General features: G+C 35.2%; 1 protein-coding gene across 30 annotated transcripts in view; it reads left to right on the plus strand.

Annotated features, from left to right (window-relative positions):
• The first annotated feature begins 1,102 nt into the window (after nucleotides 1-1,102).
• The window catches only part of LOC149556241 (uncharacterized), a 123,927-nt gene continuing 105,941 nt past the window's right edge, over nucleotides 1,103-19,088 (plus strand). For 25 of the 30 annotated variants that reach the window (XM_089830410.1, XM_089830397.1, XM_089830392.1 and 22 more), the window contains exon 1: nucleotides 1,103-1,231. The gene's annotated coding sequence lies outside the window, so the exon portion shown is untranslated. Of the gene's footprint in view, nucleotides 1,232-2,044; nucleotides 2,133-19,088 lie in introns of all 30 variants that reach the window. The other 5 variants (XM_089830395.1, XM_089830422.1, XM_089830396.1 and 2 more) reach the window with 1 other exon arrangement.

Raw genomic sequence — 19,088 nt, forward strand, 5'->3', positions numbered from 1 at the left:
GATCACAAACAAGTTCAAAATCAAAAGCATTATTTCATATGATATCATGTTAAGTGAAATGAGAGCCACCCTTATCGATGTAATGACTATGGTGCATCTCACTTAAAAAAAACCAAATAAATGACAAATAAATGGAAGAAGATGACCGAAGGTTGTCTTTAGTGATACATTGTGCAAATGGAAGAAGACACAGATACAACAAAACTCCAAGTGGATGAGTAAATGAAATATTCATTTCAATGTGTGCCCCTCAAATAATAAAGAAATAAAAGCACAAGTTATGGATAAGTTCTACAAGAGAAATTGGGGTATCAGGATATGTATGAAGAAGTCTATATCAACGAGTTTAATCCCTTATCTGATCAATTTCAAAAAGTTTATGTAAGGACCAATATTTTATGGAAAGCAAAGATTCTCATTGCATAACTTAGAACTCACTCTCATCAACTTCTTTGTGCGATTGAGCATTGGAAAATGCCAAAAGAAATGTGAGAAGAGAGTGCTTGTTCTTTGTACAATTTTGGAAATGTGAAAATTGAACAACATTTTATATTTTGAAAATTTGAAAACTGAACAACATTTTATATTGTTAAATGTGTTGCTTACAAGAGCAACAGGGTAACATTTACAAATATTTTAACAACTAGATCTTGAGATAACTTTTGAGTTAAAAAAAAACACTCATTATCAACTCTGTAGAAAAGGAACTAAATTATTAAATTCTTAAGATGTCTATAGACTATATTTATTTAGCCTTGTAAATGTTAAAAATATAATTATCTTTTTCTTCCCTGAAAATAAGAGTGTATGATATTTTTTTAACAGGTGTGAACATCTGGTGGGTGCATTAGGGAGGCTGTTTTGGGGAATTGTATTTTCATACAAGTTAGTCGGAATTTCCAGAGGTTAAAAAGAAAAAGCAATTCCAAGCTGTCTACGCCCTAATAAATAGGAAGAAAAATAAGAAAACCACCCTCGAATAACAAAATTAAAATGTACCCGCGCCCCCAAATGTTTAACGATAATCGCAGGTCGCCGTCATTGAATTTGAAGGCCTTTCTCGCTACCCTCCTTATTTCGCCCCTTTTTCAACAAATTTCTCACTGTAACATTTTAACCTTTTATTCCTTTTGATAAATTTGGCAAATATATTGGATTTTGAGGCAAACGCTTCGAATCAATGACAATGCAGATAACTGGCGAAGTAATCTCCTAGTTTGTTGGCGTCCCTGTAAGTACACGTTGTTTTAGAAATTCAAATCTTTTATAGTTAGTTTCTATACACGGCTTTATATCACTCGTTTCAACTCTCACTCAACTTTCCAGTTGGGGTTTTGAATTTTGGGGTGCAATATGTCCACGGTTCGAATCTCTCACGATACTGAAGTTTTATAATTGTGTTCATGCTATTTTTCTTTGCTGTAGAGCGTTTCAGGAATGTTTTGCTGGCATTGTATTTGAGCTTGAATTCGCACCTGCTACTTGGGCTGAAAAGCAAAACCCTTAATTTAATTTGCATGCTTCATTAAAATTAAATGTAAATTTGCATTTCACTAATCTCCAGTAACCACAATTTTCTTATATTTTTTTTTTGGGATCTGCCTGACGCTATTTTTGTAACTCCGCCCACGTGAAATATATTGCGCCTTTTTTCAGCGAGATTCTTGCTTGCTAATTTTATGATCGTTAAAACCATCTAAACATTCTACCAGACGTTTTTAGTTTTTTATTGGTCACAAGTTTTTACGGTTCTGTCTTGTAGAATGCAGAATTTTGCTAGGTTTCAAGTTTCCGGAAAGCATTATCAAGTGCTTTTTAGGTTTTCGCAATATTTTGACTAGTTAGGTTGTTTTCTTGACGACGTAGATTGAGACTCGTTATTTTTCATTCCGTCAGCTGTGAGCTTAATCTAGAAATCGCGAACAAATAACTGTACCGTATCTAGTGAGTTGTGGATTCATCGTCTCTTATTGTAGTTAGAGTTTTTGGGTTAGCCTCGTACTAATAGGACGGCAAAAAAAATGTATGATTGTGTCAAATCCAGAATATACTTCTCACCAGGCTATTTGGTCACATGAATTGATGAACCAGAGCAAACCTTGCAAGGAGCAGTGGGAGCGTACTGTGTTAGAGTAAAGTCACTTTACCATTACACTTCCTTTTAGTTTAATGAAGCTTGTTGGCATTGACTCATAGTAGGAATGCAGAGTAAAGACAAAATCTGAAAAGGGAAAAAAAGCTATGATCATATAATGCAGTGCTCTGCACTTTTCCAAATAAATGTAGATTAGAATAAGGAAATTTGCCCAATTATTGGACGGTTTACTCTTTTAGAGGCAATGCTGAAAGAAACAAAAAATAATGTTTCACCTTCAAATATGATCCAGAATCACAACTGGTATAGAATAAATTTCTGAACAACAGAGAGAAGTTCAGTGAAGTTCGGTATATATAAACAAAACATGGATAAATAACAATATCTTCGGATCAATTCTTTAAAATGGTTAATTATGCATGAACCTTCATGCGGTTTCATCCAGGGTTTGGCCCAATCACTCAATAGGGTGCCACAGGTGCCTGGACTGAACCCTGGGTGAAATCCAGACGATTCCAAACCTGAAATGGTATGGGGTGCAGTACTGCACAACCCTGTATCATTGTCTTCATTTCAAGAGTAAAATCATTTTAGCACTATCAAAGCAACATAGCCTTATAAGAGGAAAATCACTTAAGACATATGAAGCAGTCAGATTAAGTTTTAATTTGATTTAATTTACAACTATTTCAATCATTCTTGACCATCAATCTTTCCCCATTTTGCCACTTCAGCATTTCCCTATCATCCTTCCTCTCATTCCCTCTCTCTCAAATGTAGCCTTGAGGTTAGTCTGCTTTCATTAACTGCTATGTCTACTGTAGCTGTATGACCTCTTTCAGTGGTGTTTCTTAGTACTTTAGCTTGTAGTTTTAGATGTCTATTGTATCTGTACAAATTAATACTCTTATATAGCTAAGGTGATTAAGCTTCTAACAATAAATTCAATGATGGATTATATATTTCACATGCAATGAATAGCCTCTCTTGTACACACAAAATTTCAGAATCCTGTGTTACTGCCACTCAGGCCGAAAAAATATTTCAACTAAGGTGACATGCTAATAAGGAGTTAAATATGGGATATACTTTTTCATTCCATGTTTCGTGAGTATGTTCAAAAACTTTCAATTTGTCACCTGCCAGTTGTTCAATATAATTAAATTCCTTTTCAACTCATCCAAAATTTTGCGTGTCTGCATTGCTGGACTGGCTCAATTGCAATTGTGTTTATCTATTATAGCAGGCGAAAGGATTTAATGCAATACATCTTTTTGTAAATGTCCTAGTTTTTGCCCCAAATCACGAAGTCCAAATAACATTATGTACTCAATTAAGATCCTGCAACATGTTAGAAAAACAGTAAACATTATCCACAAAGATACATTGTCTTTATTAGAAACATTAAAGTATAGATAATTTCAACTAGGGTTGGGACTATTAGTTTAATTATAAAATTTATTTAATTTATCAATGGAGCTCAACCATAGGAGGGCTAGGATAAAGGGGCATATTAGGGTGTCTTAAATAATCCTTTACAATCTTCTATCTTGGGTCCAAGAGCAGAAGTCATCCTTTTTGGTCATCATGTGGCTCCTTGCCATCCATTACAACTAGAATAGGATTAGTAACATTATGTACTCAATTAAGATCCTGCAACATGTTAGGAAAACAGTAAACATTATCCACAAAGATACATTTTCTTTATTAGAAACATTAAAGTATAGATAATTTCAACTAGGGTTGGGACTATTAGTTTAATTATAAAATTTATTTAATTTATCAATGGAGCTGAACCATAGGAGGGCTAGGATAAAGGGGCATATTAGGGTGCCTTAAATAATCCTTTACAATCTTCTATCTTGGGCCCAAGAGCAGAAGTCATCCTTTTTGGTCATCATGTGGCTCCTTGCCATCCATATGAGGGGGTGTACCTAGTGAGAATTCCTTAGCCATTTACTAAGTTGCCTATGCTGATGCACAGATTTTTTTTTGGATTTTGGATGCCTATATATATATACACATATGCAAAGAAATGCAAGAAATATACAAAAAAAGCCATTCAATAGTGTTAAGATATGATAGCGTAGGTCACAATTCAAGGATATGCTATGGCAACTGTATGCACATGTGTGTGCATGTATGTATACCAGTTTATTATGTGAACTGATATACATGCATACATACACACACATATTCTTAGACATTAAAATTATCTTGCCAAGATCATCCTTGTATGAACTGATATTATCATTATCAAAATAAGTATGAAAATCTAAGTAATCAGATTATATCTATCTCTTGGATCAGGCAGTAAATCCCTGATCAAGATCAATTGAATGACAATAATATCGGATCGACTTATGATCTTCTATATTCAGATCAGAGGCTTTAATGGTGAAATTCGCTTAGCAAATAATCATGCTTGATAACCATAGGGTCTTTTGATAATTTGTTTGGTGACTAATCATATCTGATAACCTTTGGGTTTGTTGGCTAATTAAGTTTATGCCTTAATGTCTCTTCAAAGAGACATGTAGTTGAACAGTCACAACTGCCCCTTATATGCCTCTTGATTGCAATATATAAGATAACTGATCACAAGAGATAGATCATCGAAATTCATAAATGATTCTATCTCCTCAGATTGGGACTTCTAATCAGTGATCGAATTATATATTCATACCTGGCAAACAGTTTTCAGTATTGAATTAATTCATATTCATTTTATATAGATTATCACCTGCAGAGATCCATTACATTTGCAGAGGTCCTTCATTATTAACATGGAATCAGAGCAGGTTCCTTACCAGACCTGTTATTTGAAATATATTTAACATGAGGACAGGTCCCGTGATTCACATTCAACCAACTCTACAAGGCCTTATGAATAATAGAAATGTAGATTTTACAATAGGAGAATGCAGATGCATAAATCATATATGAGTTGGGCAAAAGCGAATGCAAGCAAAGGGTTATTGGGCAGAGGCATATACAAGTTGTTCTGCGCTTGAATCTTGTTTAATGTATTAGAGGAAGCATTCAATGGACTGAAAGTCAATCAAGAAATATTCTATCCTTCTGAAAGGCCCAAGTAGTTATAAAGATTTAAATCAACAGTCATCCGACAGCGAAGAACACGGTGATATGAGGGAGGAGAATATAGCCACCTAATTTGCTAGTAGGCAGTGACTCAATCCCAATCATCTTCTGCCATTGGTAGCGGTTCACTGCCAGCTCTGCAAATAATCACGAAGAATGTAGGTAGCAACTATAATCAAGACTGGGGAATAAGGAATAGTAATGACAGTTATCCTACTTCAAACAATTCAGAGTGAACTTCACAGATACACTCTTAAAGCAGTTAGAAGGCGTCAATGCACAAACATTGAGGGATACAATCATCAAATCAATAAAAAGATCTCTGCCATAATCAAAGAAGGGAGAATTGAACCATGCAGAAAATCATCATCAAGCCCAGGCCATATTAAATTGCTGGAGACTCATAAACTGATAAATCATATCTGCACCTCTAGACAGTGGTCTCCATAATTAGTTGGCACCATACAATCATCAGAGACATATGACAGGTGGCAAAGACTATGAATTAGATCCTCTTATCTCCCTTGGCAGTCCAAACTGATGGTTAACCAAACTCTCTATTAATTGAGTTTGTATCATACATATGTTTGGAAAATTGATGACTAATCATCCCAGTCATCACCTGCAGCTAAATATAGTAGTTTGAAGATATCTATACCATCGCATCTAAGAAAAAATGGGAATGATGCACTGCAGAGAATCGGACCAAAAGATTATTCAAAATAAATGTACAGTTTGCAGCAATATGTTATGCTGGAGATAATGAAGGAGGGTACAGGTACCGAATAAGGAAATTAAAGCATCAGAAAATTCCAGCTCAGCCAGTACCAATAGAGAAGACATCATTATTGATATGTCAAAGAAGTTAAGGATACTATTTATGATTGCTAAAGATTGGTATTTGAGCATTCAAGGGAGGATATATGTATGTAAAATAGAATATTAAATAGGGATGAGAAGAGAATATATATATCTGCAGAACACATTCATAAAAAGCTGGGAAATATATCAATAAGAGACTTGTCATTATTGATGATGTCATGCATCCACCGTAGCCTCTATGGAGTCAAGGATGGGTATCACACACAAGTTTTAGGTTACTGATATTATCAGAGTCAATGACACTAAAGAACTAAGAGTTTGAGGAATTACTAACATGGCAGATTACAGTGGGCAGGGTACATTGCAATGCTTTATACTTGTTCTGACTCAATATTCCTTAAAAATTTAAAATGAATCTATTTCAAAGAAGTAAATAACTTGGTAGATAACACAACCACATATAGTTGACTTTCCACTTGTTTCTCAAAGGATTCATATAATGAACGAGTCAACAAGGTAAATAAATGATTTGATATAACAATCAGAATATGATTAGGGAATAAATCTAAGAGAAATAATTAAAATGATTTGAAGTATGGAAAAATTGAAGCCATTATTTCTATAATAAGATTATCTGAAGAAGGGGCGTTGGGGCATCATAGTGATGATTTCCATATGATCACTCAAATATGAAGTGCTTGGGGCAGACAATTAGAATTTATTGTCCATTATCATGAAATAGAAGGATTTCTTTTGTTAGCATACAACTTGTATCATCTTCTTTGAGAGAGATCTGAGAGGTTATTACCATGGTCTGCAAGTCCAAATACAGAAGGTTGCAAATATAGAAAGACTCTGAAACATACAGTGTGAGCTGCAAATATGAGCTGTGGCTATAAGGTAGGAAAATGTTGTAGTTCGTGATTCAATCAGGATCTCTTGAGCCACAAATACAAGTCAACATCATTTTGAGCAGCCCCATCCCTTGTGCAATGTTCCATGAGTTGGAGTCTCAAATGACAAGGATTGAGATTGCGAAATTGAAATGCCATGTTAAGTTGTCGCCAAAGAGAAAGAAGACGACCTTACTATTGGAATGTTGAAGTAAGTGAAATAAATCTGCCAGAATAGAACTATGGTGAACAAAGATTTTTTTTGCATACACTCTCAAAGGGACTGTATCTATCATACCTAAAATTTGGGAAATCTATGAGAGTTATTGGTTACCTTTGTGATTACTCTACGAGTAATCATGTGTGTTGAGTCACTTCTACTTCAGTATAGATCCTTCAAAGTTGGAAGACTAATTGTTTCACAGTATTGGATGCATTATTTATTGCTGTGAGCAAAGAATTCATATCTGCAAATGCTTTTGACTGATTGGGTATTTGAGGCTTAAAGTCATCAAATGGTCGCTTCAGATATAGAGGGTGATGACTAACAGAGTTAGAGGTTAATAGCACTCATGCATGACCGTCTCTCATTGGACTTGCTAGTGAATGAAAACTCTATAAAAATGTAATAAGTGGGAATTTTGCATTGTGGGGGGACAATAATAATCAATGTTCCATTCCCATTTTTTGACAAATACTTATTCATATGGAGGAGTTTTCTGATTTGATGCAAATGGACCTTCGATGGAGCAACTTGTATCAAGGATACATAGGAAAAGAAGATTAGTACAATAGGCACACTACCAAATATTATGTAGGACTCAATCTTAGGACTATAGTTCCAAAATGGTTTTGGATCTTAGTCATATGTTGATCATGCTAGAAGATGCGAGTCTATTAAATAATATTATCCTCTATAATTGGAATTATCTAAGAAGGATTTCTTTCTATGACAAGAGGAAGTAGCTAGAGGATTTGATTTAATTGATCTTTAAGGATAGATGGATACTTAAATGCTTATAGTCATGGAACTAAGTTGACGGCTGAATCATTTTCGAAGAAGAGGAAAATAACATTTAGAGGGACTCTGACATTACATTAGAAGCAACATTCGATGAGGAGTTTAGGAGGTTGACGAATGTACTTGGAACTTTAGAAGGAAGCTAAATTAGCATGAATGTCTAATGCAGCCAAATTAGAGGATAAATTCACAATTTATTACATTCACTCAAGTACTCGTGTTGATGGGAAGTTGCTTTTGTGAACAATATTGTGATTATTAAAACTAATAAAACATGTGCCTGACGATGAGTCCCTTGGAGCAAGATATTTTCTATGATTGGGGTATATGAACAGGACATGACTTCGTAACAGAGTGAGCAACTTAAAGGATCTACATATATTGACATCAAATGATATTGATTTAGAGGGAATAGACCATGCCGAGATGCTTTCTCTAAGTTTTTGTTGAGGTACATTATCATTGAAGAACAAATGATCGACATTCTTGCCAAGCTTCACGTTAGAGAGAAGTTTTGTGTACTTTCGGGACAACCTTGATAAGTTGGAGAACAAAGCCTTAGCTGAAAAGGAACTTCAACATCAGTGATCTATTATTTGTATCTTTAAATATTCTTTCTTTTGAGAGAAGTTTGAGGTGAAAGCCATTGTTTTCACGTTGTGGATTGAACCATAATGGATCCACCCTCTAATATGGTTCATGGTGGATGTCACGTGTGTGACTCCGTGACATAATTGCACCCTTGTGTACGTTACTGAAAGGTGACGATCTTTCTCATAATGTACACTTGTATTCAACATTGTAAGGTGGTGACTTGACAATATTTACTATCACGACAAATATCATGTTGACTTGATATTCTTGGAAATGTCTTGATAGTAATATTTCTTGAACTTATTGATAGATATCATGTTGACTTGATATCAGTTGTGTATCAATACGTTCTTAATAAGGTAATCATGGTGGATATTATGTTACGTAATATTTGTGGACATGTCATGATAGGTAATGGTAGACATCATGCGACGTGATGTTAGTGCACATACCATAACTAGGATATATGAATGTCATGTGACTTAATATTCTGTATACTCCTTGATATCACGTATTAGGTGATATGTAAACTAGTTCATACTTAGTTATCTTCCCTATCTAAGAGGGAGTGTTAAGTAATGATAACGTGTTAAGATATGACAGCGTCTATCAGAATTCAAGGATATAACAACATGGCAACTGTATGCACATTTGTGTGCATGTATGTATACCAGTTTACCATGTGAACTGATATACATGCATCCACACACATATGCATAAACATTAAAATTATCTTGTCGAAATAATCATCCTTATATTGAACTAATATTATCATTATCAAAACAAGTATGAAAATCCGAGTAATCAGATTATATTTGTCTCTTGGATTAGGCAGTAAATCCCTGATCAAGATTGATTGAATAACAATCATATCAGATCGAGTTATGATCTTCTATAGTCAGATCATAGGCTTTAATGTTGAAATTGGCTTAGCAAATAATCATGCTTGATAACCATAGGGTCTCTTGATAATTTGTTTGGTGACTAATCATACCCAATAACCTTTGAGTTTGTTGGCTAATTAAGTTTATGCCTTGTGTGTCTTCAAAAAGACATGTAGTTGAACAATTACAATATCCCCTTATATGCCTCTTGATTGCAATATATAAGATAACCGATCACAAGAGATAGATCATCGAAATTCATAAATGATTCTTTCTCTTCAGAGTGGGACTCCTAATCAGTAGTCGAGTTGTATATTCAGACTTGGCAAACAGTTTTCAGTATTGAAGTAATTCATATCCATTCTATATTGATTATCACTTGCAAAGACCCATTACATTTGCATAGATCCTTCATTATTAACAAATAACATGATACTTCACCATTGATAGTTCAACTTCAAACTTCACAAACACAAAGTGACAAATATACAAATTGAAATAACTAATTAGTAAATTACTCAAGTTCAAGATTCCAATGCAATTTGAATTACAAGATCAAAACTTAGTTCATGATTCAATGTCGATCAGTCAAGAGTCAAGATGCAAGATTCACTAATCAAATTTAGTCATTTAGAATTATAAGGTTTCTAAAACAAATCGACATGCTCATCATCTCCAATTGCTACGAGACTTGCAAGTTTAAGATCATTTGAACCGAACATGGTTCCAGCGTGTGCCATGATGCCATCATCATCATCATTTGTGATTTTAGTGAGATCATGAAACGTTGCATCCAAGTTTGCACATTTAGGGGCTACATCCCAAAGCTTGGTTAATCCTTCCTTGTATCCATCCTCCTTACGTGAGAAAAGATGCAAGTTGGTATTTATATAAACCAAGTCCTTAGCTTCCTTTGAGCACAACCATAGTGCTTCATTGAATGGATACAAGAGTATGTACTTCAATTTCGTTCAGCAACAAAAGGACTTGCAACCTAGATAGTGTTCATAACATTAACATACAAATGAGAAGCAAACTAAAGAATGTTAAACATTAAATTGTAGAATACAATTGTTAAAAAAAAATTGTGAGAGGATCTTGATTGCAAGAGGTTGTAGATGCTTGAATGGTTGACCATACATGTACCACCATGTCATAGCTCCCATGTTCATTTGGCCCTTTATTGCATATGGAGTAAAGCAAATAAGCCAAATTCTAGCCTCACCTTTTTTTGCATTTCATTATCTGGGAAGAGTGTTGCAAATGCATTGTAGCACCCATTAGCAACTTCTTCATCCACATGTGGTGCAATTCTATCCAACATAGCAAGTATTTCTTAGCTATAGTACCTTGGAGATGTGACATATGCAAGGAGGTGTAGTGGTAGTCATCTTCTCCCAACGATGATGAATGATTGCTTCCACCTTATTGCATAAGTCTTCATATTTCTGTGGGGTCATTCTCATGTGTTTGTATGGAAAGCTTTACAGTTTATACCACGATGTCCATGCCCTCGTACACATCCCCCAAACAAGGTGAATTTGTTGCAGCAAAGTAGAGCATAGTTATTATAGGCTTGATGAAATCCAATACAAATTGTACACGAGCCCACAAACTGTCATTCAAGACCAAAGCCTTGACCTTTTGGGCTTTGTCTAAATTTAAAGCCTTTTATATACCGTATTGGCTAGAAATAACCATTTGGCTCAATGCCCCTTGCACCTTGAGGAGTCATTTCACAACAATAGTATGAGATGCAAATTGGGTCTCAACAACCTAAGCAAGTTAACAATATGTCAACAAATATTAAGCAAAGATATATACAATATTATAATTGAACATGAACATAAAACTTATCCAAATTAGATAAATAAATGAAACTAATTACAATTTTGAATTTACATTTAGTTACTCCAACTTGGAGAATGATTTGAATATGGATTGTGACATGTGGTGGTTTGTCACAAACTTTTATCCTCTCCCCCTCTTGGTATATTCGCTTCACCCAATCTATTTGTGTGCCAATTTGTTGCATGACCAAGTTGGGAGAGTCTAAGGTGCACGATGTTCAAAAAATATGGTTGTACCAACTCTCAACCAAAGCGCATGCACCCCTTTAATTTTTGGCATTATTTGTGACCACCTGGATCACATTCTCTCTACCTACCATCTTTATTGCCTCAATGAGAATTCTACTTCACAATCAACCACCCTAAAAAACATTGCCCCTTTGGGGGATATTGCAATCACATTAATCTTTGGCTGGTTTCTTGTATGTTTCTATCAATTAGACACAATAGTTATACTATAAGGTTTCCAAGAAGTTTTAATTAATTGGGGAGCTTTTTCTAGAAGTATATTCTTTTTGCAAAAGAGGAGTATGCACACTTTCTAGTGCAAGGAGAGATGAGCAGCTAGGGCCAAAGACACACCTAACTATCTAACCACCTCGCTGAGTACACAAAACGTAAGCAAAACACAAAGAACAACACCAAGGTGAGAGAGAAATAACACTTTATTGATTTATCAAGTTAGTGGCATACATGCCTAGTTGTAAGGCCTTTTGGTTATGACCAAATACAAAATATAACTTCAAATTCGCAATAGCTGCTCTGGACTCTCTAAGTCCTTCATAATCCTAAATTCCCTCTTCCAATTCTCTACCCTAGACTAAACCAAATACCTCTACTTATACTTGTGAAAACGACGTACAAAAGATTCTAGAACATTACATAAAGAAAGACCAACGTCAAAATGGTCAACAATCATCCCTAGACAAGATCCTATCATTAAATTCACGATCTAAATTAAATACAAGAATTGGCTCCAAGTGAGAACCAAATACAGACAAACTTGGGCAAAGGACCTGAGCATCAGCAACAACAGGTTCACTCAGCGCGTGAAGGATTGCTCGGTCATCACAGAACAATTCGGCTAACACTGCAGAACTCGGCAACACTAAAAAGCTCGGTTGACACTGAAGTCATTCGGTTGACACTGCACAACTCGGTTAGCAAAGAAGAAACTCGGTTGACATACCAAACTCGGTTAGCATAGAAACAACTCGGCTAACATTGGACAGCTTGGTCAACATAGCAAGAACTTGGTTAGACTGCTAAAATGAACAGAAGTGCAGGATTGCAAGGAAACCCAGGATGCTCTTGCATTAGACAACCAGGGTTGAAAGAAATGATTCTCCTGAATCATGCAAGTGTCGCAACCTGAGCTGAATCCAACTCAGATTGAGAAATCCATGTAGCATCTTCAATAGGTCTGTTCTTCCATTTCACCAGATTCTCATAGTAATCTTTTCCTTTTGTGCTCTTACCAATTCGTTGGTCCAATATCTGTTCAACCTGTTCAATCTGTTTCTTAGGATAATCATCTGATACAACAACTTCATCATCTGATTCATGATACTGATGTAAATCAACAATATTGAATATAGGAGATATATCCATGTCATTAGGTAACTCAACTTCATAAGCATTTTCACTGTCAAACTTCCTCAAGAGCTTACAAGGTCCAAACTTCCTTATCTTCAACTTACTGTATGTTCCAATAGGAAATCTACCTTTCTTCAAATGAACCATCATTTCATCACTAACTTCAAAAACATGATGTCTTTTAGACTTATCAACATTCTCCTTACTTCTGATTACTTTGTTCCAACCTCAACTTCGCTTTCTAATAAAACCAACAAATTCTTCTCCTTCAACACTTCTCTTCATCAACAACATCCCTCAAATCTGATATTCCTCTAGACTGCATTCCGGTAACAATCTCAAAAGGTGTTTTTCTTGTACTTCTATTCACATAATTATTATATGCCAATGCAGATTATGCCAATACCAGCTCCCAATTACTTGGTTTGTCTCTAACTAAGTATCTTAGCAAATTACCCAAGCTTTTATTCACAACCTCTGTCCATCTATTTGTTTGTGGATGGAATGTAGAACTAAATCTCAACTCAGTACCGATTTTCTTCCACAAAGTCCTTCAAAAATAACCAACAAACTTACTATCTCTGTTAGAAATAATACTCCTTGGTAATCCATGCAATCTAACAATCTTTTTGAAGAAAATCTCAACAACATGCTTAGCATTTGATGTCTTCTTACATGGCATGAAATGAGCCATCTTAGAAAATCTATACACAACAACAAATATGAAATCATACCCCTTTACTGTCTTAGGTAATCCAAGAACAAAATCCATACTGATGTCACTCCAAGGTTTCTCAGGAACAGAAATAGGTGTATACAAACTAGAATTTTGACTTACTCTTTTTGCAGTTTGACAAACTCCACAACTCCTTACAAAATTTTGAACATCCTTATACATTTGTGGCCAATAGTATTTATCCTTCAGCAAACTCAATGTCTTATCAATTCCAATATGTCCAACCAATCCACCACAATGCTTTTCCTTAATCAAATTAACTCTCATAACAATTTTTGGTATACACAACTGCATTCCTTTGAATAACATACCTTCTTGAATGAAATACTCATCATACTTACTCATGTATTCTGATAGATTTGGTGCTCTGCACTCTCTCCACGCCTCAGAAAAATTAGGGTCAGTATCATACAACACTTTCATTTCATCAAAACCAAGAACTTCAACCTTCATCTTTGTCAACAAATAACATCTTCTGCTCAATGCATCAACAACTCGGTTAGTAACTCCACTTTTATACTTAATCACAAATGTGAAATTCTGCAAGTACTTAGCCCACTTCATGTCTCTAATTCAATTTATGTTGACTTCTCAAAAATTGTAAAGCTTTGTGATCGATATACAACACAAACTCCTTAGGAATCAAATAATGTCTCCACTTCTTCAAGGCGAGAACAATAGCATAAAACTCTTGATCATATACAAAATACCTTCTTTTAACATCATTCAACTTCTCACTAAAGAAAGCAACAGGTTTACCTTCTTGACTCAACACAACTCCTATTGCACTGCCACTTGCATCACATTCAACTTGAAATGCCTTATTGAAATTAGGGAAAGCCAATACAACTAACTCATCAACCTTATGTTTCAAAGTCTCAAAACTCTTATCAACTCCATGTGTCCACTTGAAATCCTTTTTATCTCCTCTCATTGTCTTAGTCATATCATCACAAACAAAATTGAAATTCTTGATAAACTTACTGTAAAAACTAGCCAAACCATAAAATGATCTTACCTCATCCACATTCTTAGGTGTAGGCCATTCCAAAATTGCTGTAACCTTCTTAGGATCCATTCTCAAACCATTAGCTGAAATCACAAATCCTAAATACACAATCTCCTCTTGCATAAAGAAACACTTTTTCAAGTTAATCATCAACGTCTCCTCTTTCAATCTCTGCAATACTTGTCTAACATGCTAAAGATGTTCTTCCTTAGTCTTACTGAATATCAAAATATCATCCAAATAAACAATCACAAACTTACGCAAAAATCTTTTGAGAACTTCATTCATCAACCTCATGAAAGTACTACATGCATTAGTCAAACCATAATGCATTACCAATCATTCATACAAACCATCTTTTGTCTTGAAAGCAGTCTTCCACTCATCGCCTTCTCTGATTCTGATCTGATGATAACTACTATTCAAATAAATCATGGTAAAATATTTTGCTCCACTCAAACAATCCATCATGTCATCCATCCTCGGCATAGGAAACCTGTATTTCACTGTGATCTTGTTAATAGCTCTGGAATTAGTACACATTCTCCATTCTTCATTCTTCTTAGGAGCTAATACAACAGGTACAACACATGGACTTAAACTTTCTTTGATCAAATCTTTCTGCAACAATTCATGCACTTGTTTGTTAAGTTCTTCATTCTTTGTAGGTGTCAATCTATATAGTGCTTTATTTGGCAAACTAGCTCTAGGAATCAGGTCCATGCAATGACTTATTGGTGGTAAACCATCAGGTATATCTTCTGCAACAATCTCTTTATACTCATGCAACAAACTTGCAATTTCCATTGGCACTCGGTCAATACTGCCAGGTTCTGCTGTCACTCGGTTGCCACTAACTTCTGTCACTTGGTCACTACTGACCGATACTCGATTATTACTGATTGACACTTGGTTACCACTATTTTTTGTCACTTAGTTGCTACTTGTACAACTCGGTCTCCTAGGAATTATGGCAAAACATGCTTTATTCTTCTTCATCTCCTTTTCAAATTCCTTTCCATTAACTATGCAAATTCTCACAATAGTACAATTGACCTCATTTGGACTTTCAATCAAAGGCAGCAATACTTGCTTTCTTCCATTCATCCAAAGAGTATATTGATTCAATCTTCCATTGTGCACATCATATTTATCATATTGCCAGGGTCTACCCAACAAAATATGACAACAATCCATAGGCATAATATCACATAGAACTTCATCAAAATACTATCCAATCTTGAACTTAACAATACATTGTTCACTTACCAATATCTTATGCTCAACTTTGATCCATGAAACATGATAGGGTTTAAGATGCTTCAGTTTTTGCAATTGCAACTTTGTAACCAACTCTTTTGATGCCAGGTTTGTTGAATTTCCACTGTCAATGATCACCTTGCAACATTTCCTAGCCATCTTACATTTGGTCTTAAAAAGACTCCTCCTTAGAATGGGTTCCTCATCACTTCCCTTATTACACAAAGTTCTTCTCACCATCAAATTTTCTCTAGCCTCAAGTACACTTGGTGAAACCTCAGGATCTCATTGAATCACAACATTTTTGTTAACTTGTTCATTATCACTAGAGGATTTACACTCGAAAGATCTATGCCCTTCTTTGCCACATCTGAAACAGTTACCTTGAAAACCACCTCTAGAATAAGAATTACCTCTTCCTCGGTAAGAACTAGTACCTCCTCGGTAAGAATTAACACCTCTCCGTTCGGTCTTGTTTTTGTCATCATTTTGCTATTCAAATTTGCCCTTATCATGCATAGTATTGTCAGATCTGACACCACCTCCATAAGATCTACCTCCGTCTCTCTGGAATTTACCACTGTTAAGAATGTTAGCCATGTGAAATTGAATTTATAATTTCTTATGATTATTTTCAATCAAAGTTTAAACTGATTACGTAATTATATATATTTATATATACATATAATATTATACACACACACACACATATATATATATATATATATATATATATATATATATATATAAAATATTATATACATATATACATATATACATAATTGTGATTATTTTGTATAACGTAATCAGTTCATTATTATTTATATTATTGATAGATCACTATATTGTGATCTGCCGATAACAACCTTATTACTTACGTAAGTAAGAACAGTATATTAATACTATCGTTGGCGATTATAAATCTTTTACCACCAAAGATTATGATATATATCTTCTGACGTAATACTCCACCTTCCGCTTAACAAACCGCAGACATATTATTATTAATATGGTATAAGGTCATGACCTGTCCCAGGAACGTGGGATGCATAATTAGTTTGATACGTGATTCTTCATTACGTCCCTTCACTGCTCATGTCACATATATATAATATGATTATAATCTGCAGTAAAGTGAGATCAATAACAGCGGTAATCTTACCTTCAAACTTGCAGATTATAATACATAAAATCTACGTATATCCAGTTCAAGAAATTCAATCTTCAGAAGCAAGACTAATAAAATTGAGATTTACACCAATCAAGATCACAACTGACATATAACTTTACAACCACCTCTACCTCTTTTTCTTTGTTCATGCTTCTTTGTCAAGATCTCCTAAGCTTTCAAGGCATATTGATATGCTTCCTCGACACTTTCCAATTTCACAAAACTTATTTCATCTTGAATTCTAGATCTCAATCCATTTAGATACCTTGCAACTTTCTCTACATCATCATCTACATGTCTAGATCTGATGTCCAATCTATAGAATTCCTCACTATACTCCTTCATAGTCATGTCCCTTTGCCTCAAATTTTGCATTTTTCTCAACAAGCTAACTTGGTAATTAGCTGGAAGAAACTTTGTTGTTACCTTGTTCACCAGTTTCAGCCAAGTCCTGATCTTCTCCTTTCCTCTCCTTTATCTATCAGTTTGTAAATGCTCCCACCACAGTGAGGCATGACCTTTCAACCTAGTAACTGCAATTTTCACCTTCCTATTATCAAGAACTTCTCCATATCAGAGATCCAACCCAAGACAACATTGGTGTCCAATATTTCATCATAAGGAACAACTTCTACAACAGGCTTTGAATGTGCCCTGGTCGATACTCTCCACAATCTTTTCTCATCTTGATCTTCTTTAGGTTCTGGATTAGGGTTTGGTGCTATAGCTTCATAATCTGGCTGCAGTTTGTCTCAATGTATCCAATACGGCATTGTCAACATTTCCTTTGGCTCGAACCATATTTATAATTAAGTTCTTGCAAGATCATAACCCTCTGCAAGTTATAGGTCAAATCCTCAGATCTGCCACTCGACCACCAAATTCACTTAGGGTTGTACACGATCCAATGTCCACAAGAATGAACCTCAAGCTCTGATACCACCTGGTGCCAGTAGAGATGAACAATTAGGGCCAAAGGCACACCTAACTATCCAACCACCTTGCTGAGTACACACAATGGAAGCAAAACACAGAGAACAACACCAAGGAGAGAGAAAATAACACTTTATCGATTCATCAAGTTATCAGCATACATGCCCAGCTTTAAGGCCTTTTGGGTTACAGCTAGTTACAAAATATAACTTTAAATTCGCAATAGCTGCTTTGGACTTTCTAAGTCCTTCCTCCTAAATTCCCTCTTCCAACTCTCTACCTTAGACCAAACCAAATACCTCTACATGCCAAAACGGTTTACAAAAGATTCTAGAACATTACATAGAGAAAGGCTGACCTCAAAACGATCAACACTCATCCTTAGACAATATCCTATCATTAAATTCATGATTTAAATTAAATACAAGACTTGGCTCCAACTAAGAACCAAACACAGACAAAGTTGGTCAAAGAAGGACCCAAGCATCACCAATAAGGTCACTCGGTGCATGAAGGATCACTTGGTCATCACAGAACAACTTGGCTAACACTCTAGGACTCGGTCAACATTGAAAAGCTCGGTTGACACTGAAGTCATTCGGTTGACATTGCACAACTCGGTTAGCAAAGAAGAAACTCGGTTGATACAACAAGCTTGGTTAACACGAAAACAACTTGGCTAGACTGCTAGAATGAACAAAAGTGCAGGATTGCAAGCAATCGCAAGATGCTCCTACATCACTTTCATACCTAGGGCTAGTGTAATCAGCCGGTGCTTTATTGATGGCTGCTACCATTTCCTTCCAATATGGTGATCTTACGAAGTTGAAAGGAAGACCATTGGCATAAAGGCATAATGCAATTGCTTGATCAACAAACTCAATTGCCTCCATTTTAAATACAAAATCCAATGGACCTCTTTTGCAAGCAATAACTTTTACTTCTTCCTCTTCCTCTCCCGGTACAAGTACTTGCAAGAATGGATGTTTGGAGGATACATCATGATAAGTGGGCAGTTTCATTTTGCTCTTTCCGGATGAAGGTTGATAAAAACTTGTTTATTGATTTGTCAACTAAATTATCAACAACTTTTTGTTCTTTTATAAATCCTGCTAATTGTGC

The sequence above is a fragment of the Cupressus sempervirens genome, chromosome 5 (genome assembly GCF_028749045.1).
Source record: "Cupressus sempervirens isolate cs-2001-9-10 chromosome 5, ASM2874904v1, whole genome shotgun sequence".
Taxonomy (NCBI): Eukaryota; Viridiplantae; Streptophyta; class Pinopsida; order Cupressales; family Cupressaceae; genus Cupressus; species Cupressus sempervirens.